We start from the raw sequence: 26458 nt of genomic DNA on the forward strand, positions 1-26458 counted from the left end.
CTTATCGCTCATCGATCAATATTTTTCTTAACAAATGAAGCTCCTATTGGAAAGGCTTTGCTTTTGCACAAAACTGCTTTTTCGTAAAGACTAAGTTATTTGTGTATAACCTGGCTATGGCCCAAGGTTTCAATCAACCTTGATGGATGCGGGGTAAGCACGATGATGTGCATCTATCCCTGAGTTAACCGTAGCGATTTCTCTGCCAAAGAAGGGAGATGCCGCTGAAATGGTTAAAAGAAATGCACGCTTTCTCCATCAAAGAGAGAAAGTGATGTTGGAATTTCTGAAGAAGTTAGAAATAGCTCAGAAAGAACGTAGTAGGTTACTCCATCATACAGAAGAGTTGCTACCCAGTTCGTTGAACACTTTCTACAACATAAAAAGGATCATCGCACTCCTGTTGTTGGAGCAGGGGAGGTGCTAGCAAAATGGTTGGCAGAAGAGCTGTCAGAACCGGTTAAATGACACAATGATGCCCATTGTTGGAACGATATCAGAATGACTCTTCTCTTTGATACCTATAAGGGCACCTTACTCATAAGGGTCGTTGCGCTAGAGTAGTGGTTGTGCCTTGACTAGGTCATGAGCTCGTTGCGTAAAGATACGTCGAGCGGTCGGTCTGTTGAGATCGAGTCATATGCATGCTCATTGAGAACTGTTATATAACCAGACTCGTAAGGGCCGCAGAGCCAGAATGTGTTGTTTCCACTCAGAAGAGGTGAGATGCTCATGATAGCCGCAGTGTTGAGAGCAGAGTTAAGCATGCATATGAATAAAACTTAAGGTCGCATATACCCCACAGTTGATGATCGTGTTAGGGGTATCCCCCTCGGTTGATGACCGTTATTGGGTCATACTGAATGGGGTTGAGTACATATCTCTATAGTGCTGAGGCACGGGCTGCCTAAAATGGCATGCAATATCTGACCAAGTAATCGTAAGACTGGCAGACCCCTTCAGGAATTATGCTCACTGTGGAATGACAGTGATGGTACAACCTTGAGTGACATGTATTGACTTTGGACCTAATAGAGTCCATGATGGCTTCAGTCACTCATGGGTTTTGAGATCGTGGGTTATCCTTAAGATCTAAGGATTGAACCCAACTACTGCAAGTAGAGAATGCATCCGAATTGGGCCTAGTAAGGTTCTCCCGGTTGAAATACACCACCCTACTGTGAATAGGGTCAATAGGCCTTTGGGGTATCTAAAATACATGGAATAATCAACCCTCAGAACGTCGAGTTGATGCCCAGACAATGTTTCGCCCGCGTACCAAGGGTAGAAGAGGTTAAATATTGAAACAATGCATTAGCTCTAGGTTCAGTGATGCTTTAATGTATGAGTGGATGGACGTTGTTGAGTCAAGTATTGTATAACCTTTGTGAATGTGTCATGATCGATATACGACTAGGCAAATACTCGTGTTGTATCCGCACGACTAAGCGAAGCTTGAAGAGTTGTCCTTAGATGTATGAGATACGGATATGTCAAGTATAAAGACTTGAGCACGACATTCAGCCCAGAAGAGACTTGCGCTAAGTCATGAAGACTTGAGCGAGAGATTCAAATCACAACTCTGAAGAGACTTGTGCTAAGTCAAGAAGACTTGAGCGAGAAATTCAAATCACAACTCTGAAGAGGCTTGCACTAAGTCATGAAGACTTGAGCGGATATTCAACTCATAGCCCTGAGGTGGCTCTTGCGATATACGCTAAGTCATGAAGACTTGAGTGTCGTTATTGCAAACTGCGACCCTGAGTGGTCAACGCATTTACTTGAGTTGAATGAATGTATGATTGCTTGCTTACCAGACCATCAGTGGTTCTGACCCCATTTTATGGGAATTTTAGGTATTGGACTTGCGTTGCGATATGCGGAGCAAGGCGACATCGAGTTCCATGGTTTTTTTAGACAGAGTTATACTGCTTCCTTTTATTTGAACCTATACTATTTTTCCAAGTAGTGATGTAATAAACATGTGGTTTTCGATAAAATGGAACACTTTGGTGGTCAATGAGTTGCTTGGTCACATACCTGTAATGTGCCTGAAGTTTTCTAAAACTGACAACTCATTATCGTCTGATTCAACTGCTAAAAGCTTTTCTAAGTTCCGCTGCAAAGAAAAAAAATCATGAAAAATTTAACTTAGCTTTGTTTTGGAAATCTGGGGCGTTACAAGTCCACTTAGTTAGGTTTTGTTGTTAAAATAGATTTAGCTGTGTTTTAATTTCTGTAGAATAATTGTAGTTAATTGGAATTTCGATTAGAAGTGCATTCTAATTATAATACCTAAATTTGGTTAGAAAATCTCTTACCCGATTTGGGCATTTTGCAAAGGATGATATAGAGTGTTACTTCACACTTTGAATTCGCTAGAGCCAGTAGTCCCTGACCATCATCCGCGCAGAGCAGGATTGGGATTCATGGGCAAGAAATCTCATAAGAATACCATCTTTGTCAAGGGGACACACTGAGAATATTTGTCATCATTTTCTTTCATTTATTTCCTTTGTTTTTCACATTCTGTAGGGGCGATGTCCCATTTCATTTCTCATCATTGTCATCATTTTTAAGTCTTCAATAAAGCTATCAATTCTTCTTATTTGTCTAGATGCCATCCTTCTTTTCTCTCTTTACAATTTAAAATTCGTTGTTATTATCTCCTCTATTTGTGCAATCTATTGAGCGAATTCCTCTGAATATTATTCTTTTTCCAAATTTTCAGAATGTCTTCCAAATCGATAAAGAAACTTGTCATCAATCTGAATATTTTTTCAATCATTCCGAAGCCTGCAAGAATCCATCAAGTCAAGGCAAAAGCAGAGGACAACAAGGTCATGAAGCAGTCAGAAGAGTCTGTAGAGTTCGATTCATCTCTCCAAGAATTGCCAGAATTCGCGATGATTCATAAGCAAGATGAGCCATTGTCTCTAGTTCAAGATCCGACCGAAGATATTAATATTGGCTCAGAAGACTGCTCGAAGATTCTTAAGATCGGCACGAGTCTGAGCGCAGATGAGAAGGAAAGACTCATCGATTTTCTCAAGCAACACCAAGAAGTGTTTGTGTGGACCTACGGGGATATGTCAGGTTTGGATCACAAAATGGTTGGGCATCGCCTCATTTTGAAGCCAGATGTTAAACCGGTCAAGTAGAAGTTGAGAAAAATGGATCCTCAAATTAAGCAACAAGTTAAGTATGGACTTGAGGACTTACTCAAAGCCAGATTCATTCAAGCCATAGACTATATAGACTGGCTAGCAAATATCATGGTAGTTTCTAGGAAGAACGACAAAGTTCAAATTTGCATCAACTTTCGAGATGTTAATAAAGCTACTCCAAAGGATGATTATCTACTTCCCAATATTGATCTCTTAATCGACAACACGGTAGGACATGTCATGTTCTCTTTTATGGACGAATATTCTGGATATAATCAGATCAAGCAGGCCGCTCTTGACTAGTCCAAGACATCCTTTATCACACCTTGGGGCACCTTTTGTTACACAGTCATGCCATTTGGGCTTAAAAATGCTGGGGCAACCTATCAGCAGACAATGGCTGTCATTTTCCATAACCAGATGCATAAGATTATGGATGCATATATCGACGATATCCTAGTCAAGTCCAAGGAAGAAGATGACCATATTGATGCTCTCGGTCAAGTCTTCAAGCGACTTATTATATTCAAGTTGAGACCCAATCCTAAAAAATATGTTTTCAAAGTAGAGTTAGGCAAGCTACTTGGCTTCATGGTCAGCAAAAAGGGGATAAAAGTGGATCCCACTAAATCAAAGGCCATCATTGATATGCCACCTCCGATCAATCTCAAAGAATTGCATAGCCTTTAGGGACGCATACAGTCAATCCAATGATTCATATCCAATTTGGCAATGAGGTGTGAACCTTTCAATCATCTACTCAGAAAAGGAGTGAAATTTGAATGAGAACCAGAGTGTTAGCAATCGTTCAATCGTATCAAGAAATATATTCTCAATCCTCCTGTTCTGAAGCCGCCAGAATTGGGAAAACCTCTTTTGTTATATGTCTCAGTCAATCAAACCGCTTGTGGCGGATTCTTGGCGCTATATGAAGAAGGCAGTCGGATAAAGCATGTCATCTACTACGTGAGCAAGACCTTCATTGATTATGAGAAGAAATATTCTTAAATAGAAAAGACATGCCTAGCTCTAGTCTGGATGTGTCAGAAATTGCGGCATTACTTATTAGCATCAGAAGTCAAGATTTTATCAAAGCTTAATCCTCTTAAGTATATTCTCAAACAACCGTTTCTCAGTAGACAGATTGCCAAGTGGCAAGTTCTGGTGATGTAGTATGACTTAAAATATGTCTCTCAGAAGTCAATCAAAGGACAGACCATCGTCGATCAGCTAGCCGATTTTCCATTGGCAGAAGATGTGAAAGCCGAGGATGATTTTCCTGATGAGCTCATCCATAATGTTCAGCAGTCTTCGGTTTGGAGTTTATTTTTTGATGGTTCCAAGAATGTGGCTGGTATAGGGATCGAAATCTTGTTGATCACGCCTGAGAAAGAGATGATCTATTTTTTCCTCAAACTCGATTTTCAATGCACTCATAACATGGCCGAGTATAAAGCTTTAATACAAGGCTTGAGAATTCTGCAAAATTTCAATGTTAAGAGAGTGCACGCCTTTGGCGACTCGTTGCTTGTCATCAGCTAGGTCAAAGCCGAAAGATCAGAAGCTACTTCCTTATCAGACGATCATTTTAGCTCTCATTGATAGTTTTGAAGAATTCTAACTTTTTCACATCAAAAGAGAGTTCAATTAAATCGCTGACGGCTTAGCCAGCCTAGGCTTCATTATGTCCTTTAAGGACAATGAATCCTGTCGTTCTTTTGAAATTGGCAAACTCGATCAACCTGCCTTCGTTCCAATTATGCAAATAAACCAGGCAGAGCCAAAGAAAAAGCCTTGGTACCAAGACATTAAAAATTATATTGAAACTGGTGAGCTTCCACGAGATATGTCAAAGAGGGAGTAACGAGTGATCCAATGCATGTCTGCCCGATATTTTATTCTTGTCAATGTTCTGTATCATAGTGGGTTCAGTGCTGAGTATTCCCAATGCTTAAACGAAGATAAAGCCAAGGAAGTTGTTCGAGAAGCACATAAAGGCATTTGTGGTGGCCACGTCGATTACCAAACTCTTGCTAAGCAGATCATTCGAGCAGAGTATTATTGGAAAACCATGCAACAAGACTGCTATCGTTTTGTGAAAAAGAATGTTCAGTGTCAGATGCACGCACATTCTATGCATGCACCTTCCTTTAACGCGCTTGTCACTTATTTACAATCGGTCATGTCTCTAAGGCCATTCTCCATGTGGGCTTTCGATATTGTAGGCCCAATTACTCCTGCTTTCAATGGCCATAAGTATTTTCTTGCCGTAACAGAATATTTCACCAAATGGGTTGAAGCTGTCACTTTGCGCATAGTTAGAGGCCGACATGTGATCTCGTTCATCCACAAGAACATTCTTTATTGTTTTGGCATACCACATGATATCGTTTCAAATAATAGCACTCCTTTCAAGAACAAGAGAATGAAGATCTTTTGTTCAAAATTCAGGATTCATCATCATTTTCAGCTCCCTATTACCCTCAAGGGAACGGCCAGGCGGAAGCCACCAATAAAATCCTGATTCGCATCTTGAAAAGAACCATTGAGATGGGTCATGATTGGCATGAGAAAATCCATGATGCACTTTGGGTGTATCGAACCACCATTCAAACCCCAACCAATGCTACTCCATTAGAGCTCATTTATGAAATCGAGGTGGTACTACCTCTTCATGTTCAAAAGCCTGCACTTAAGTTTGTATCGTTATTAGAGCTACCACTTGATCAGTATCAACAATAAAGGTTGGTACAGCTTGATCTAATCGATGAGAGAAGACTCAAGACAGCGGAACACGCCCAGGCTTACCGTCAGATGATAGTCAGGCAATATGCCAAGTCAGTTATCGAAAGAAGATTGCAGGTTAATGATCTGGTCCTCAGATCAATGACTCATCTCAAGCATCGTCCGCGTGGCAAATGGTCACCAAATTGGAAAGGTCCCTACATGGTTAAGGAAGCGTTACCATGCAACTCATATCATTTGATTAATGCAGATGGGGTAAAATTAACAGATCCTATCAATGCCCTGCATCTGAAGAAATTCTATACTTAGGACGTCTATTCTAGCTTTTGTATTTTTTAAAGAGCTTTCTTCAATAATATTCGATTATTCTTTCATCTAGCATTATCCTCCTAGGCTACAATGAGGCATCTTTTGTTATGAAAACTTGTCCTTTATTTCAAATACCCTACATGCAGGCAAGATCAAGTAAATCTTTTCATTATCAAGCAAAGTTTTTATTAAGCATTATCAAACATTGCTATTTATTTGCCGGATCTGCATTCATTTGCATCGATCGACACCAATTCGCCTTGATCAACATTCATTTGCATTTATCAGCATCAATTTGCATCAAATTCGTTACCCATTCAGGATAAGAGACAAATCCTGAGATTCCGACGGTTGTCCAGGTCATCATGAGGGTGAAGATTGAAAATATCTCATCACAATCATCGAGCACTTTCAAAACACCAGTCTTTTTCAAACTCGACTTTCGAGTCAAAATTAACCTTTGGGTTAAGCCAATCCCTAAATCCCGTTCTTACTGGTCGAACTCTCTAAATCTGGTTTTTACTAGTTAAGGTTTCCAAACCCAGTCCACATTGGTCTAGTTGTCCTTCGAAGATTTGAGTTTCGACTCGAATTTTCCAGTTGCCTTTGGGATTCGAGTTTTGACTCGAATTTTCTCTCCTTAAAACCAGAATTGGTCTAATTTTTCTTCGGGATTTGGGTTCTGACTCGAATTTTCTTTCCTTCGAATTCCAGAATTGGTCTAGAAAATTCGAGTTTCGACTCAAATTTTCTTTCAAATCCAATTCGTCTAGTTTTCTTTTAAAGATTCGAGTTCTGACTCAAATTTTCTATCCTTCAAATTCAAGAACTGGTCTAGAAAATCAAAGTTTTGACTCGAATTTTCTTCCAAATCCAAATCATCTAATTTTATTTCCTTAAATTTCAAGAATTGGTCCAGAAAATCCGAGTTCCGACTCGAATTTTCTTCCAAATCCAATTCATCTTGTTTTCCTTTGAAGATTCAAGTTCTGACTCGAATTTTCTTTCCTTCAAATTCCAGAATTGGTCTAGAAAATCTAAGTTCTGACTCGAATTTTCTTTCAAATTCAATTCGTCTAGTTTTCCTTTGAAGATTCGAGTTCATACTCGAACCTTCTTTCAAATTCAAGAATTAGTCTAAAAGATCTGAGTTTCGATTCGAAATTTCTTTCAAATCCAATTTGTAGTTTTCCTTTGAAGATTCGAGTTTTGACTCAAACTTTCCTACCAATCCCAGTTTTTACACTGGTCCTGTCAAATCCAATTTTCAAATTGGTCCTTCCATTAAATCCAGCTTTACATTGGCCCTTTTATAAAATCTAACTTTGCATTGGTTGTTTGCTAAATTCAGCATGTGAGTTGAATCCTTTGCAAAACCAGTCTTTCTCAAATCCAATATATGGATCAAGCTCATTTTATTGAGAACTATTAATCCTGATTTAAAACCCAGTCCTCGTACTGATTCATTTTCTCAAAATTGTTGTTCCTAGTTGAACCTATGTTGTTCTTAAGTGAATCGATGTTGTTCTTAGTTGAACCTATGTTGTTCCTATGAAACCAATATTGTTCTTACAGAATAGATGTTGTTCCTATGGAACCAATGTGAATCCTATTTTGAATCATCCCTTATGATCCAACCTTTTATTAAGATCCTAGCTTAAACAATCAATCAGACCTTCGTGTCGATCAATTTTGTCAGGTAGACCTCCAGGTCAACTAATTTTGTCAAGCAAGCCTTCGGGTTACCAATTTTATCAAAATCAATCATTTTCTGACCTCCGGGTTAATCAATTTTTATCAAGCAAATTTTTATCAATCAGATCTTTGAGTCGTCCATTTTATCAAATCAACCTTTAGGTCACCAATTTTTACCAAGCAAACCTTTGGGTTATCAATTCTATCAAAATTAGTATTTTCCAACCTTCGGGTTGCATCTGTCAATCATGGTGGTCCAAGATCCGACCCTTGTGTCGAACTCGCTCCCAATTGGCTCAATCTCAAACATAAATCATTTTTCTTGCAAGGGACCCTTTTCCAGGGAGAGTTCGAGGGAGCTTGTTCTTTTCGCATACAATTATTGTTTGTTCGCTGAACCCCTTTTTAGGAAGAGTTTAAAGGGACTCGTGTTTCATGAACCATAATTTTTTATTATCACACAAAGAACCCCTTTTCCAGGGAGAGTTTCGACAGAAGCTCATTTTTCTTGTGCCCCCCAAATATTTTTTGTTAGGACATCCCGTCATAGAGGATCATCTTTCCAGGAAGAGTGTGATAAACTCGCTCCTCTATGATATATTTTCTCAACCCATTTTTGGCCACCTTTCAAAGAAGCCTAAAGTTAGAAAGTTTTGACGAAAACTTAATTTCTCTTCGAAAGTTCATTTTGCAAACGCCTCCTCTTCAGGTAAGAGAGGAGTATTTTTTTATTACCCATTGGTGTGGCTTTTGCAATCGGAATTTTAAAACATATTTTTATCGAATTATTTTTGGGAAAATAGCCAACCAAGTAATAATATCGATCTTCCACTGGAGTGGTGAGTTCGGATCGATCCACAGGGAACAGAGTATACTCAAATAAAACTAAATTTGCACTTTATTGATATTGAACTTGTTTAATTACAAGGAATTATACAATGAAAATTAAATAGAACAAGTATGAAAAAGAAACTACACAGTGACTTAAGCCCACAAATGCAAGGGCATTTTTGTTATTTCACTAATGAAGTATGCTACCACTTGAACGAATTGCTCTTAATCTGCAACTTGATGTCACCTGCACAACACAAACACAAAGTTAGTAAAACTATGTAAACAATTAAAACAACTACGTTTATGCTAATTTCTAAAATTAACTATTAATCTAATTTATACGTAAAATGAGAAATAACCAGAGTTAATTCACTAAACTAAACTAACCTAATGCTAAATTAACTTTGTACTAATACTAAAATTCTAATAAAATACTTAAAAATGAAATTAGAAAAACTACGTAAAATAGAAAATGACAACTATGCCTCTGTGTTACGTGAAACCCTAATTTCTGATAACATGAATAGTAGATGACTCAAACAGAGTCCGATTGAAGTGATTTTTGTTTTGTTGTATTCCTGACAGAACCAGAAATTCAGCAGAACTTTCGGATTCTAAATATCACTTTGGGAGCTTCGGATATAAGCATCACAAATTTTGACAAGAATACGTAATGGACCCATCTAGAAAATCGAGAATTGCCAAGGGAAAAACTATGAAGAACTAAACCCTAAAATGCTAATTATCAAACTAACACATGCATACACTAATTATTAACCTAATCTTACTGCTAAACTATAGAAAACAATAGTTTAACTAAAAATCCTATTCTCACAAATTGATAAACCCGGCTAGATATGCGATTCTAGCTGATGTTGGTGTAGGAGTCAAGAATTGTTGCGATGAAGAGCTAAAATGTAAACAAATCCTAATCTAAGTGAACTACACTATTGGTTGTACTATTTGGAGTTGATATTTTTAAACATTATTTTTCAATGAAAACATGGGAAAGTCGTCAACCAAAGATATAAAACCGACTTTCCACCGAAGTGGCGAGTACGGGTCGAATCCACAGGGAACAGGATAATTCTGAAATATTTCCAAAATAACACTTTATTAATAAAAACAAAGTTTACAATCTATATCAATGCTTACAAGTTACATTAAATAACATTCTAACTATAAAAATAAACTACAATAGGCGGCTAAGTCTTCAGCAGGTCTCCAGGGGCATTTCTGTCTTTTCACATCTAGTGCAGTCGCATAGTATAATTGAATTACACCTGTGAACCTGTTCTAACTTAACAACCTACACAATAAAAACACAAAATCAGTAACTAAATCAAGAATTAATCTAAATTACATCTACAACTAATTCTATACTATTTCTAAATTAAACTACAGTTAATTTAAATATCTAAAACTAAAATTATACTAACTAAGTAAACTAACTCAACTAAATAACTCTGAGTACTCTAAATACTGTTAATATACTAACTACACTGCTAGAAAACAGTAAAACTACACGAAATCAGACAAATAGTTAAAAGACTGTTTTGTCCCTAAAGAAGGCAAAAATGGATTCTGACAGCATTTCGCAAAACGACTGTTTGAGGGGTCAAACGAATTCCAAAATTCGTAAAATAACTTATATTCTGTAAAAGACAGATCCAAGGAACTGACACATTTTACAGAAGTGAAAAATACGTTCTGGATCTCCAGAACGAAGCGTTTCAAAATCAGGATAATTTGGGAAATCGCTGGACCCGAAATTTCAAAATCAGAAAAAGCTGTTTTCATAATACGCTTAAAAACCAGACCAAATCAACTCGGATCGAGCTGAAATTTGGTCTGCAGACAGTTAACACACCAATGTGGAGAATAGAAAAATAATATTCAGAAAACTCACGAAAAATCCACATGAACTAGCTAGTGCACGATCGGGTAAAAATTAGGGTTTTGGTTCAGTGCACTATTCATCCCTTTGAATCCATAATTGACATTTGGACATTGAACCACGTACAAAAACAGTCCTAACTGAACCTAATCTACTGTTAAACTACAGCAAACAATAACAATTAAACTAAGTTATAAAATTTAAGAAATAACCTAACCTAAACTCACAAATACTCTAATTAAGATATCTAAATAAATATAAACTCTAATTAAACCTAATTTATAACATCTAATATCACTAACAAAATTAACTATCTATTCTAATATTAGTTCTAACTTACGATTAGTCTAACTAGCTAAAATTACTTACTAACTAAATTAAACACTAACTATCTAATCGAAATGACAAATCTAACTAAATCTAACATACTCTAACTAACATGATTACCAATTGAACTCATTAATCTAATGTTAATTCTAACATAATAAATCAACTACTAATCTACGGTTAAACTAACTAGGGTTAGATTCTAACTAGTAACTAGGGTTTAACTAACTACGGTCGGCTACTTAAAGTTAGGGGCGGTAGTTAAATACGGTTTATGTTAGCTAGGGTTTAACTATGGTGGACAAGGGTCGGATGGGATAAGGTAGGGGTCGGTTAAGGTTATGGATTTGACTAGGGGGCGACTGGGGTAAGTAGGTCAACTAGCTAAGGTCGGTTAGAACTAACTAGGTTTAACTAGGGGTAAGGTTATATGGCTAACTAGGTTTAGGTAAGGGTTAACTAGGGTCTAATAAGTAGGTCGGTTTGGGTTAATTAGGTTTGACTAACTACTAGGGTTAACTAATTAGAACTACTAACTAACTAAGGTTTGTTCTAACTAGGGTTAGGTTGACTAAGGCATTTGGGTTTTAACTAAGGGTAGGGTTAATAATTAACTATGGTTAGTTAGGATAACTAATTACCTACAATTAACAATTAATAAATTAAATTAACTACATAGGTTATACACTAACTAGGGTTAGTAGGGGGTGGTTTTAAGAGATGGGGCTTTACATTACACGCCACCCTAAAATCATTAATTACACTAATAACTAAATGTTATTTCCTAAAACACTAATGTAAATCTAATTTAAATCCTAACTTAAATGTAACCTAAGACTAGAAACTACCTAAATAAGTATACACGAATTTAGAAAATCTACTTTAATGATACATTACTAATTTAATTAACACCTAATTAATGCTAATTCAAATAACAAAAATGGTAAAGAGGGCTAATGAATTTGAGACACACGATTTTGGTAGGGGCCAACTTCTCTCATTATTGCCTTAATTGCTCTTAGGGAAAGACTCATCTTCAAAAACCGTCCAACCCATTGGATTCACATTTTTTTCCAAATAGGCATTAAAAGCTATTGAATCCTTTTTGAAAACCTTCCCAAAATCACACTACACGATTTTGGCTAACTCTTGAAAGAAGAGATGGCATTTAACTTCTTGCCAAAATCGAGTAAACTATTTTAGAACTCTTTTGAGAATTAAGCATTAAATCCTCTTTTTGAAAACATTCCCAAAGCATCCCACACGATTTTTGGAAGGCTTTAAATGAGTATTTATAAGTTCAAAACTTCCCAAAATTCGTGTAAATGCTTTTGGAAGGACCTTTGGAATTCCAAAGGGTTTCCAAAAGTCGTGTAACCCTCATGAAAAGACCCTTTAGAATTCCAAAGAGTTTCCAACTTTGAAAATGAGAAGGCATTAATGGTTGGGTTGGAAAAGATAACCTCATTAAATGTTCTCCACGAATTTGGGGTTGCTTTAAATAAAAATTGGAATTTCAAATTGTGCTCCAAAAGTCGTGTAGACACTTTTAGAAGATCCTTTGGAATTCCCAAGGTTTTCCAAAAAAATGTGTACATGCTTTTTAAAGAGTCCTTGGAATTCCAAAGGTTTCCTCTTTGAAAATGAGAAGTCATTTATGACTTTGTTGGGAATTAGGGCTTTCCTCTTAATTGCAATTCACGATTTTAGAGGGATTGGTCTTCTACCAAACAAAACGTCTCTTACTACATTGACCACATTGCCCTTAACAAAAATATACATTATTTACATACCTAGGCTAAAATAAAATGAATCTACTAACTTACTATCTATATAAATTATTCTAAGGGTATGCATAAGAAATCACAAATTTGGAAAGTCTCTATTGAATTAACACTACACTAAGAAAAACGAAATTCTATATTAATGTTAATTTAGCTAAAACGAAAATTAAAGATTATAATTATTCTAAAGAACACATACCTAAACTACTTATCAAACACAATAACAATCATCTATAAGCTACTATCTACAGAAATTTTAAGCAACACACGAATTGAACAAACCTAATATGCAATCTACATTAAGCTAGAAACATAGAAACTACAAACTAAGGATTCTAAGCAAAACCGAATTATACTATCTTACACATGATACAACTAAACTATTAAAACTAAAAACATGAAGAAATGAACAAAATACTATGCTGGACATGAAAATAAAAACTGAAAAACAAATTCTACACAACCCTACAACTCGACTAGCACCAAAAACACAAAACAGAAATTCATACTAAACACCATACACGATTTAAAATCTATGAAAAACCTAAACAATAATGAACAAATTGACATGAACATAACAAAGAAAAGAACTACAGAAAATGCTACAAACTGCTGGACGTTCTACCTAAAAAACAGAAAAACAAAAATCGGTACTTACTTTTATCAAAATCTAAAAACGTCAAAAGTAACCTATACACGGTTTCTAATATATTAGGTTCAACTAAAACGAAGTACATGAGGATAGGAACTACTGAAAGAACGCAAACACTAAAGAAAATCCATTTCTAAGCACACACATACACCCAAAAAGACATAAAAACTCCCAATCATTGGGTTAAAAACATTATTTTCACTAACACAAAACCTAAACACACTACGTGCTGGTTTTTGCACGAACAAAAGCTACACTAAGGCTGGACAAAAATACAGAAAACACAGCACACCTAACTCACACACATGATAGGTTTTAGCTATAAGAGAAGATAGAAGAAGACCTACCCTCTTGGGCCGATCCGAAGAATGGGGGGATGAAGAGAAGAGCGGACTTTGCTTGACTCCATGCCACGAGGAACCTCGTTGATGCTGTCTAACATCTCTTTGCTGTACTTTTGCAGGGATCCACAGGTGGTGGTGTTCCGGGAAGAGGAAGAAGAAGAAGAAGTGGTGAAGATGCGTAGAGGGCCGTACGGGGGTAGAGACGACCGGCCATGGAGAAGTAGACTGCACCCCTACCACGGCTAGAACACTCCAATGCTGCAAATACCTGCAAAAGACAACCTCAATGATTAGTTTCAGCAGGGGGAGAAGAAAGACAAGATGTGAAAAGAAAAGAATGAAAGAAGGGGGTGGCGTCTCCATTGAAGATGGCCTCCATGGATGAGGAAGAAGGTGGATGAGAGGGGCGGCTAGAGAGAAGGTGGATGAGTTAGAATCGTGCCCCTAGAGCACGAAAATCAAGACAAAGACAAGGTGGAATGGGCGCCCCCTCTCCATTTTGACGATTTGGCTTCTTTTGGCTATTTTACAAAAACAGGATTAAAATAAAAATATTTGCTGGGCGCCTCTTTCTGCAGGGGGTTTTTAGAAAATGTTTTTACAAAACTTAAGTGGGCTGGAGCTGGGTTAAATCCATGTAATTTGGTCCAGATCCAAAGTCCAAATGGGCGTCTGGATCCAAATCTCTCAAATCGGATCCGATATTTGACCCGTTACACTGTAAATGCCATAATTCCTTCAAATTAACTCCGATTTTGATGAAATTCAAACCAGAGCTCCCTAACATCATTATGCACCTAAGTGTATGCTTTAAACCTATAGATGATGCATTTATGCAGTGAAAATGTATTAATAAAATATGATATTTATGCATCATCAACTATATATCAGATTATATATTAACTAACTAACACTTGAAATAGGCTAGAAATACAAATCTAACAATCACTAAACCTAGCTATTCTAAATTATCCACATTAATCAACACATTGTATACTAGCTAATTAACATCTAAAACTTGCTGGAAACAAGATATAGCAGGAAATTATCAAGCTAAGTAACTATGCAATACTATCATCAAATAGAACAGAATTATGACAACTAATACTAATGCATAGCTAAGCGAATTACACAAGTGAAACTGGACAAAATATTACTATCCTAATCTAACTTAACCTACTAACAGCAAATACACAACTAAAGAGGATCCTCTGCAACTGAAATCTAATAGTCTATATGCTATTTGAGATCCACCCAAATTGAGTAGACAAAGTCTACTCGGTTTGTAATTTTTGGCTGAATCTGAATTATTAAGACTATATAGCACCCTATAGACTAATTGACTAATACTAATAGCATGCTGGGTACAGTAAAGCTACAGGAAAATAACAATTCTAATCTATTACATAATGTAAAAATTGACTAGAAGGAAAACCTAATTAAACAATTCTAATATAAAAACTAACTAATTCCTAAACACAATTCTGCATATGACCTTAAATTAATACTGAATTAACTCCTTAATTGACAGATAAACTAACTCTAAAGCTCGGATCATCTGTGTCCAATCATGCTATGCCAATATACTCGAGTCGAGGCTCGATGTACGTGGCATAAAAAGAATTTTTCGGTTCTAGGCTCATGTTTTCCAACATCCTTGAGCGTCTGCCGATATACTTTGGACTATGGCCCTTGGTACGTGGCAGGGGGGGATCAACCCAAATAGGTGGCCCAGTCGTGAGGCTTTGTCCCGAACTATGGTTTTGGAAGAAAGCCCAACAACGTGGTGGCCAGGTAAAAGTAGGTAGGGTTGTTTTTGAAATATGATCAACATAAATGAAAACAGAAGGCTCGAATGACCTAAAGAAGTAGAATTTTGAAAAATTTATGAGAAGCAAACATTGTTTTCAATCAAATCCTAGATTAAGGAGGGTTGTATTTGACGTAAGTCTATATGATCATGAATAATGCCAGCTCAATCGGTCCTACCAAACCATGCCTAAGTCTACATGCTTCCATGTCAGCTGGGCTTGATTCTAGGCTCCTAGGTTCACATGAAAATAGAGCTGACACTTATTAGAACACGATTTTGACAAGTTGAACAGAGAAAAGTATTAGATTGATTTGGCAAAGACTGGTCCCATCACGGTCGCCAAACCTATTATCATTGCAAAATTTTACTTTTGCAAGTTAAACTGACCTTTAAAAAAGTATTTGAAAATAACTCGCCTCCGTTTTAAAATGCAGGAGAATTCTGAGGAATGGGACTCGCCTATCGGTACGAGGTTCAACCGTTCTTGGCACCATAACCAGGGGTAATCAAACCAATGATCAATCATGTGCTTTGCTTTGCTTTGCTTTGCTCAACTTGTCTAAATTGATGTTCTATTCCAAAATGCATAAAGAATCAGGCATGTGCTATGAACTTTAGAAAATGCAGATTGAAAACATGGTGTATGCTTCAAATATTAGAAAATACTTGAAAAATGATACTTTGAAAATTGTGAGCCACATCTGAGGAGTATTTTGAAGAAAGGAAAATCAATTTCTGAAGAAAAGAAGATTTTTTTAAGAAAATCGAATTCTGAAGAAACTTTGAAGATTTTTGAGAAAATTGATTTTTCTGATTTTTAAACTCTTGAATTCATCAAAAGGATGGGTGTGTAACCTTGTGAAAAACTATTCATGATGCAATCTAACCTAGATGATTCATGAATGCAATTTGATAAAATATTTTCTGAAGAATTTTGAAGAAAATCATTGATAAAAGGATTTTTGTGCCTTATAGAATTTAGATGAAATAAATTCTTTACATATCCCTGACTATGGTCACGAATATGTATTGAATATAGTTCATTTGATTCTAAAAGGGGTAAATACTTAGATTTTTTTTGAAAATATGCAATATTTTTTGAAGATGCCTAAGAGTGTAGGTCATTTGTGGCCTAAAAGAAGATGATAAATCTGGATATTGTTCGTATTCTGACTATGGCCACAAATATGAACTCAATCGAGTTTACTAACTCCTTAGAAGTGAGTGCACATGCCATTCGTGTAGACCATTATAAATTTGAATATACATAAATCATCATCTATCACACATTAATATTATTTGAAAAATAAACTATATGCAGTACAACCCTAATCTAAGCAGGAAATTAAATTCTTATTTCAATTCCATAATTACAATTTACATCAAAAGGGAAAAGAAAGTAAGAAAAAATACACTCTTGAATGTTCCTGCAAAATTAGCAAACTTGTTAGTAGATATATATTAGTTTTTCGGGATTTATCCAGCAATATCTAGAAATTATTGGATTTATCTAGATATAAGCCTTTTTCCATGCTTCCATGAGATAAACATAATAAAAGATGATGCAGAATTGAATAAATAATAAAAATAAACAACTTTACAATTTATAATTTTGGAAAAAATAACCAAAATACCCCTGAAAACAAGACTATAGCCTTGAAATCAGGGTTTTCATAAAAGATTTTTGTAAAACTTTTAATTTAGGGATCAAACGGATTCAAATCAACACCAAATCGGATGTGGAGCACCCTAGCATGATTATGAACATGATCAAACCCTAAAAATATAAAAAAATTCATGAAAATTTGAGAATATCATAAAAATATCAATTTTTGCCCGTGTTTGAGCTGAATCAGGACTCTGCACGCTTCATGTTTTCATGATTTAACTAAATAACCTATCAAATAAATTCAAACATTAACCAAAATCAACATGTATAGTTTTGATAACCCTAAAATTAATCTGAAATTGAAAAACAGAATTTTTGGGATTATTTTAATATAAAAATTAAATAAAAACAAGAAAAATAAGCAATTTTACTTACGGTCATGAACCTGTCACAGTGTCATACCCGAATCGGGTATCAAACCACCATAGAAATTTAGAAAAATTTACAGAGAGAAACAAGATAGATTAAAAAAAATCCCTTTTACGTATTTGGAATACAATCTTTGGTTAGGGAGATACGATTTCGGCAACATGCGCTTGATTCCGGTGAACGGATAACGGTTCAAAAACTGACAGTTCTGATTTCAGTTTAATTAAAAATAGCAGACAGTGTTTAAAAATTACAGAAATCATACTGATAAAACTAGACATGCTGATGAATTTATGACTTTTTACGGATCATCAATCGAATCTTTGATTAGGTGAATACGATTCACGCAAGTTGGCCTAAGATTCAAATAATGCATAACGGTCTGACAGAAATAGATTCTGATTTCTGAAAGATAAAAAATAGAAAACAACAGTATAAAAATATGAAATTTTCACAAAATAAACTAGACATCATGAAAAACCCACTGCTTTTTATGGATCGTCGATCAAATCTCAGATGAGGGAGATATCACCTTGACAAGCAGTCCCCGATTCTACGTAGCGTTTTCACGGTACATGAATCAGAGTTCAGTTTTTTTTAGTAGGGCTACAGAACTCAAAATAATCTAATTTTTTATGAAAAGTCATTGATACATGCATGATTCAACCCTAAAAAAATCATATTTTATTGACACAAAAATGCACATGAAAAAATGTCGTTCCCGCATGCTCGGAATCAAGAACGCATATTATCAATAAAGCACATGAATAAACCTAATTTAAGCATGTAAAAACCATAAAAAATGCAAATAATGCAACAAATCATGATTTGATGCTTGAACATATAAAATAAACATTAACATGTTGAAATAAATAAAAATAATCAGAGAAGCATAACCAAAAATTTTATTTAGTCATTAAAAAAAGGATTCGACCCATTGAATGGTCGAATCTTGATCTTTTTCAGGCGTTTAGCATAACAAGTATATTAACAACGATTTCAATAGATTTAAACATGGAAATAAGCATGGATATTCAGTAGATCATGTCCTTGAATCGTTTTAATGGTTGCTTGAATAAAAAAATGAAAAGAGCACGCACGTAGGAGAACTCACCTTGAGGCTATGGTGAAAAAATAAACAAAAGGGTAAAAGAAGAAGAAGTTGAACTCACCTTGGGGCTGCAACAATGGAGGATGCTCTTGGGAGAGAGAGAGGCTGATGGAGGAGAGAGAAGAAGCAAAAAGGAGAAGAGAAAGCAATAATGAGGGTCGACCCCCTAGGTGCTCCTATTTATAAAAATTTCCAACTCTTAATTAAAGAGTTGGATTTTTTAAAAACTTTGCTTAATTAATTTGGATAGACCACGCATGGGGGGCGATTTTTTCTAGAGTTTCCTAACCCTAATTACTATCCCTAATTGAGTCCTAATCCACTTAAAACTAACTCAAATGTGGCACCACCTGTGGGCCCCATTTGGCTTTTAAAACTTTTAATTAAAAGTTAAAAACAAGGTTTAAAACACTAAAGTGAAAGTGAACTTTTAAAAAACATTTTTGACTCTTTTAAACTTCTAACCTAATTAGAACATTGACTAATCTTAAGCTAACCAAAATACTTTTAAATGTGGCACCATTTGTGGGCCCCATTTGATTTTTAGAAAATGATTTTAAAACCTAAAAATAAAGGGTTAAAAATAAGATTTTCAGAAGGGGATAGAATAAAATGAATTTAAAATTGAAAGTTTTGAATCAACCAGAGTTCTGACTAGATCGAAACTCTTCCAGATGTAGTGTCAACTACGTGGGCCCCATATTAGGGTTTTGAAAAAATTAAAATAAGGACTAAAAGGGTTTTGAAACAGAGTTGAAATCACCAGATGAAAATAAGAAGTTTTGAAAATAGAGTCCTAAATTAACTGAAATTTTGACTAGAGTTCTAAAATTTTGAAACTCTTAAATTAGAGTTTTTGAAAGACAAACAAAGAGGTTTTGAAAGATCTTTTCAGAGATAAGTGAAAACAAACAAAAAGATGAAATCAGGGTTAGAGTCCTAATTAACCGGAACTCTAGGATAGAGTCCTAAAATTTTGAAACTCTGAGAATTGGATTTGCTTTCGAAAAATAAGTAAAATAAAAGTAAAAAATAAAATCAGAGTAGAGTTCTGAACCGACTGAAACTCTAAGGCAGAGTCCTAAAATTTTGAAACTCTACAAGAAAGTCCTAAAATTTTCAAGTTTGATTTTTGAAAGATAAATGAAAAAATTTTGAAAGATTTTTTAGAAAAATAAAGTCAGGGTTAGAGTCCTAATCCAACTAAAATGATGGAACAGAGTCCTGATTCGACTAAAATTCTAGGATTTTGACTTGTTTTGAAAGGTTTTGAAACATTTTCTTGAAAATAGGTGAAAATAACAATAAGAAATAGAGTCCTAATCCAACTGAAACTCTGTGATAGAGTCGTAGTCCGACTGAAACTCAAAATTTTTATCTTTTTGAAAGTTAGATGAGAAGGTTTTTGAAAACAAGTAAAAACATGAATAAAGGATGAAATCGGGATAGAGTCCTAATCCGACTGAAGCGCTGGGACAGAGTCCTAGTCTGACTAAAACTCTAAGATTTTGGCCAAAATAAAGGAAATGGACGAGGGGTAAGGCTACCTCTGATTTAAAACCAAAATAAAATTTTGAAAAGGTGAAAAGATAGAGTCCTAAATCAACTAAAACTCTGAAATTTAAGAAATATGGATAAAAGAAGGGATCCGAAAGTGACACCACCTAGATGGGTCTCATCCAAGAATTGAGATGAGTTAAAAATTGATTTTAAAATAAATTTAGATTGTTTTTCTAAAAAAAATGTTTTTGAAATAAAAAATGCAAAACCCTAGGGTTGGCCAAATGGCAAAATGTCGATTTAAAACCCAGGTTTTTTTTTAAATTAATTCTGAAATAAAGATTTTAAAACTCGAATTTGGATTGGAGATTTCAAAAAACCGGAGAGCTAGATCTCGAGGATGCGATACAATGCGATAAAATGACATGAAATGATAAGAAATGGCATGAAATGATAAAAAATGATATGAAATGATTACAAAAGGTAAACCCTGAACGAGGGATTTGAAGTCTCAGACTCCTAGTAGAGACAAGGAATTGGAAATTCCTGTCCGAAATGAAAATTGATAATTGAAATTGATCCAAAATAGAGATTGAATTTTGAAATATTTGAATTTGGGGCAAAATTTGGGCTCTGGATGGCCCTGGATCAGCTGTCAACCACCTGGTTCCCTGAAGGATTTAGAGAGTGGGTCCCAGTGGCAAGGGGAAAGGGTTTGTGAGCGAATGTGAAAATTTGGGGTATTGCAGACCAATCCACGCTCAGTAGTTCATATCTAGATTCTATTGTATGACTATCTCTAGATGCAAAAAATCAAATGGAAGTTCACATCGTTTTTGGTGACAAATACATTTAAGGATTATGATAAGTTCACTACAATATAACAACATGATTCATGATATCATTTTTTTCATTATTATTTTTACCCTATTGTTGGATCAACTATAGAACAAAATTACAGATCTATGTTATTACTATGCATACAAAATGTGGTAATAATGCTTTGATGATCTTCTAGACATCCAACACGTCTTTTTTTTTCTAGAGATTACTACAAACACCATTAGATGTGATAAAACAAAAACTAGAATAGTCCTAACGTGACAGCATATTGCTAGATCCTTTAAAGATCTAACTTATATAGATTTTCCATGATACTATACACCGGTATAGAGAGACGGTACCCCTACCTCATTGAAGATACGAAACCCAAACTGGAGAGTGTTTCCCCCTGCTCTGCACCACCCCCTGCTCTTCACCTTCCTCACCTTTCCATTTTTTCCATTCTTGAAACTGTCATCCCCATTCAAGGCTCCTTGTAACCCCCCCTTCATTTCGAATTTCATGGGAATGGAGGCCTTCCCAAAAAAAAATATTTCCCCTCCTTCAATGGCCTTGGTTGGGTTTCCTTTTTGGGAAAATCGCCCAACCGCCTTTGTCTCGAAATTGTGCTTTCCAATTCAAGCCACCTTTAAATGAGGAGTTGCGAAATTTTTTGAACCAAAATGAATTAATTTTTTTTTCTTGGCAAAAAAGAATCCGACGCATAGGGGGATTTGAACATGAGTCCTCCTCCCTAAAGGGGCAACAAACCCCACCAGTGCGCTATCTTTCATTTTGTTGCATATTCTTGCAATGTTATTGTATTTAACCTTTATTAATGGTTTGACAAAATTTTCAAAAAAATGACATTTTTCAACACTTCTTCTTCTTGTGCAATGGAGTTTCGAACTTGGGTTGTCTCCTCATTTGGCATTGCGCTCCACCATATTGCTATTATGTTACTTGTTGCTCTTTGTTTGCCGTTTATCTCTTTTAAGCATATATAGCATCTTAATGAACCTCTTTTCGAAAGCTACTTCAATTTTTTGCAATATCCGACCTACAACCCTTACGATATTCTGATATTTCATATTTGAAATCATTCTCTCTCGTATTTATTTTGTTAAAAATACCCAAATTTTTGGGATTTTACAGCACATGTCACATCTTCCTTCAACTTGGAGATGATCTGAGTTTTCTTTGTCCCTAGAGGTCTAAACTCGCCTATCAACCTTCAACTTAGTAATAATCGAGAGATCCTATGCTTTCATAATTGAGGAAATTGAGTGGATTCTTTATTGTACGGGATATTTCCAATGCCTTATTGCCAGAAGAATTATCTTTAAAAATGTGTCATAGATATGATCAATATCAATTCATTTCTGGCTTTTCAATATCATTGAATTTTCTTCTGTCGGTCATATCGAGGGTTTTTCCTTCATCCTTTTGGTTGACCAATAGAAAAAACTTTGAATTTTGTTCTTTCTTTATAAAAGCTTCACCCTTTTGGAGAGAATATTGAAGGTAGTTTGAGGTAATTATTTTGTGTAATAAAATTTTGAAATCAACAAATGTTTTTGGCAAAATGTCCTGAAACCCTTTGTGAAATAATTGCTTGATATCATATTGATAAATCCGTGACTAAATTCTTCTTTCTTTTCCCCAAAAGAGCGACTCAGGCTTAACCCTTACCTGAACGGGTGAAAAAAATACTCCTCTCTTCCCTAAAGAGAAGGTGTTTGCAAAATGAAACTTTTGAAGAGAAATTAAGTTTTTGTCAAAACTCCCTAATCTTAGGCTTCTCTTATGGAAAGGTGGCCGATGGGTAAGGTTGATAAATAATTATAGAGGAGCGAGTCCATCACACTCTTCCTAGAAAAATGATCATCTATGACGGGGAGGCCAAAATGAGAAATTGGGGGCCACAAAAGAAAATGAGCTTTCGTCGAAACTCTCTCTGGAAAAAGGGTTCTTTATGTAAAATTGGTTGTTGTTTTGCAAACAGTATGCGAAGAAATGAGTCCCTTCAAACTCTCCCTGGAAAAAGGGTTTTTGTGAATGAAAATTGATTGCATGCAAAAGGAATGAGCTACCTCGAACTCTCCCAAGAAAAAGGGTCCTTCGCAAGAGAAAATTGATTGATATTTGAAATGTTTGGCCAATTTGAAAATGAGTTCAACCCAAAGGTTGAATCTTGAAAGACCATCATTGGCAAAAATTGCAACCCAAAGATTTGATTATAAAATGATCGGGCATTGACAAGATTGTAACCCGAAGGTTTGCTTGTAAAAATTGGGCATTGATCAAATTGGTAACCCGAAGGTTTGCTTATAAAAATTGGGCATTTACAAAATTGGTAACCCAAAGGTTTTCTTGTAGAAATTGGGCATTGATAAAATTGGTAACCTGAAGGTTGGCAGAATTTCAACTTGATGATTGAATTCTAAAAGATGGGCATAGATAAAAAAGGTCAACTCGCAGGTTGAATGGGCATTAGTAAAAAAGGTCAACTCGCAGGTTGAATGGGCATTAGTAAAAAAGGTCAACTCGCAGGTTGAATGGGCATTGATAAAAAAGGTCAACTCAAAGGTTGAATTGACTCAAAAGTCTGTAAGTAATCAACCCGAAAGTTGAATTTGAAAAGACCGGTTTGAAAATAGTTTTGAAAAGAGGCTCAACCCGAGAGTTGATTTGAAAGGGACCGATGAAAATGGTTTTTGATAGAAAGACTTGACCCAAAGGTCGAATTTAAAAAATGATCGGTGCTCTGAAAGCGTTTGATGATCATGATGAGAATTTCGATTTCACCTTCATGATTGTCATAGATAACTATCGGGGTCTTATGATTATCCCTTATCCTGAATGGATAAGAAATGGTTGAAAATTGATGATGAAAGATTTTGTTTGATCTTGCCTGCATACAGGACATTTGAAATGGCAATAAACTTTCATGACAAGAAATGTCCCAGTATAACAAGGGAAGAAGATATTGGATAAAAGGAAGATAATTCGCATTAAAGAACGCTCTCTGAAGACAACAGGGGGAAGATTGAGATTTGACAACAAGCTTCTTGATTGATTTGGGAGGCATTCTGAAAAAGACCGTTCCTTATAAAAGACATATTGCAGCAGGACAAAGAGTAATAATGAATAAAGAAGATGGCGCTAAACTATAAGGAAAATTAATGATTTATTGATATATTGGAGAAGGGGTGACAAATCGAGAAAAGAACTGAAACTACATTGTCCCTTCAAAACGACAAAAGCAAAATGAAAGAAATAAGGGAGCATTGGCATTGTCATTCTTTTGAGTGGCCGGGAAAGGTGTCAACAAGATAGCTAGTTGATTCTCTTCCTTGTCTTCTATAAGAAACTTTTTGTTGATGCAATCCTGCATAATACTCTTGAAGATGAAGCAACATTCAGTATCATGCCCCATTGCTCGGTGAAACTTGCAGAATTGATCCTTCCATTTTACCAGGGTGACAGAAGGATCAACCATCTTTGGAAGTTTGATCATTTCTTTAGACAACATGTATTCAAGGATGTTCTCGAGAGGCTGATCTAAAGGAGTAAATTGACGATCATAACCCCAACTGTCGTGCTTCAGCTTATGTTGAGTGCTTGCTTTCTGCTGGGAGCTGGATTGAAAAGGCTTGGTTAGGACGGTCGGCTAGTCCTCTTCTTCATCTTCAATAAGAAAATTCATGTCGATGCAGTCTTGAACGATTTTCTTAAAGATGAAGCAATGCTTGGTGTCATGTCTTGTTGCCCGGTGGAACTTATAGAATTGATCCTTAAATCTTCCCCTAACGACAGGAGAATCAATAACTTTTGGGAGCTTAATCATCTCCCGAGATAGCATGTACTCAAGAATTTCTTTATGCGGCTGATTCAGAAGAGTAAATTTATGGTCAAAACTCCAGTTGTCCCACTTCAGCTTTTCCTAAGTCTTCGATTTCTAGTGAGAGCTTGACTGGAAAGGCTTACAATTCTGCTTGAAGGTGTTTCTCTTTTTGCCTTCATTGTTGCTTCTGTCGTGCTTAGACCCTCCCATGTTATTGTTATTGTCAGTGGTTGTAACGCCCCAGATTTCTAAAACAAAGCTAAGTTAAAATTTTCATGAATTTTTTTTTCTTTGTAGCAAAACTTAGAAAAACTTTTAACAACGGAATCAGATGATAATGAGTCGTCAGTTTTAGAAAACTCTGGACACATCACAGGTATGTAGCCAAGCAACTCATTGACCACCAAAGTATTCCATTTTATCGAAAACCATATGTTTATTACAACAACACTGCTTGGAAAAGCAGTATGGGTTCAATAAAAGGAAGCAGTACAACCCTGTCCAGAAAAACCCTAGAACTCGATGTCGCCTTGCTCTGCATATCGCAACGTAGGTTCAACATCTGAAATCCCAATAAAACAGGGTCAGAACCACTAATGGTCTGGTAAGCAAACAATCACACATCCATTCAACTCAAGTAAATGTGTTGACCACTCAGGATTGCAGTTTGCAATAACGACGCTCAAGTCTCCGCGACTTAGCGTATATCACAAGAGCCTCTTCAAGGTTGTGATTTGAATATCTCGCCCAAGTCTTCATGACTTAGCGCAAGCCTCTTCTGGGCTTAATACCATACTCAAGTCTTTATACTTGGCACATCCGTATCCCACGCATCTAAGGACCGTTCCTCGAGCTTCGCTTAGTCGTGTGGATACAACACGGGTCTTTGCTCAGTCGGTTCAGTCATATACCGATCATGACACCTTCACAAAGGTTATGCAGGACTGACTCAACAATGTCCATCCACTCATATATTCAAGCATCATTGAACCTAGAGCTAATGCATTATTTCAATATTTAACCTCTTCCACCATTGGTATACGGGCGAAGCATTGTCCGGGCATCAACTGGACGTTCTGGGGGTTGGTTATTCCATGTATTTTAGATACCCCAGAGTTCTGTTGATCCTATCCATAGTAGGGCGGTGTATTTCAACCGGAAGAACCCTACTAGGCCCATATTTGGATGCATCATCTACTTGCAGTAGTTGGGTTCAATCCTTAGATCTTAAGGATAACCACGACCTCAAAACCCATGAGTGACTGAGGCCATCGTGGACTCTATCAGGTCTAAAGTCTAATACGTATCACTCAAAGTTGTACCATCACTGTCATTTCACAGTGAGCATAATTCCTAAAGGGGTATGTCAGTCTTACGATTACTTGGTCAGATATTGGATGCCATTTAGGCAGCCTGTGCCTCAGCACTGTGGGGATATATACCCGACTATATTCAGTATGCCCCAATCACGAACATCAACCGAGGGGGATACCACTAACATGATCATTAACCGTGGGGTATATGCGACCTTAAGTCTTATTCATATGCATGCTTAACTCTGCTCTCGGCACTG

The sequence above is a fragment of the Nuphar pumila genome, chromosome 4 (genome assembly GCF_984573655.1).
Source record: "Nuphar pumila chromosome 4, dmNupPumi1.hap1.1, whole genome shotgun sequence".
NCBI classification, from domain to species: Eukaryota; Viridiplantae; Streptophyta; class Magnoliopsida; order Nymphaeales; family Nymphaeaceae; genus Nuphar; species Nuphar pumila.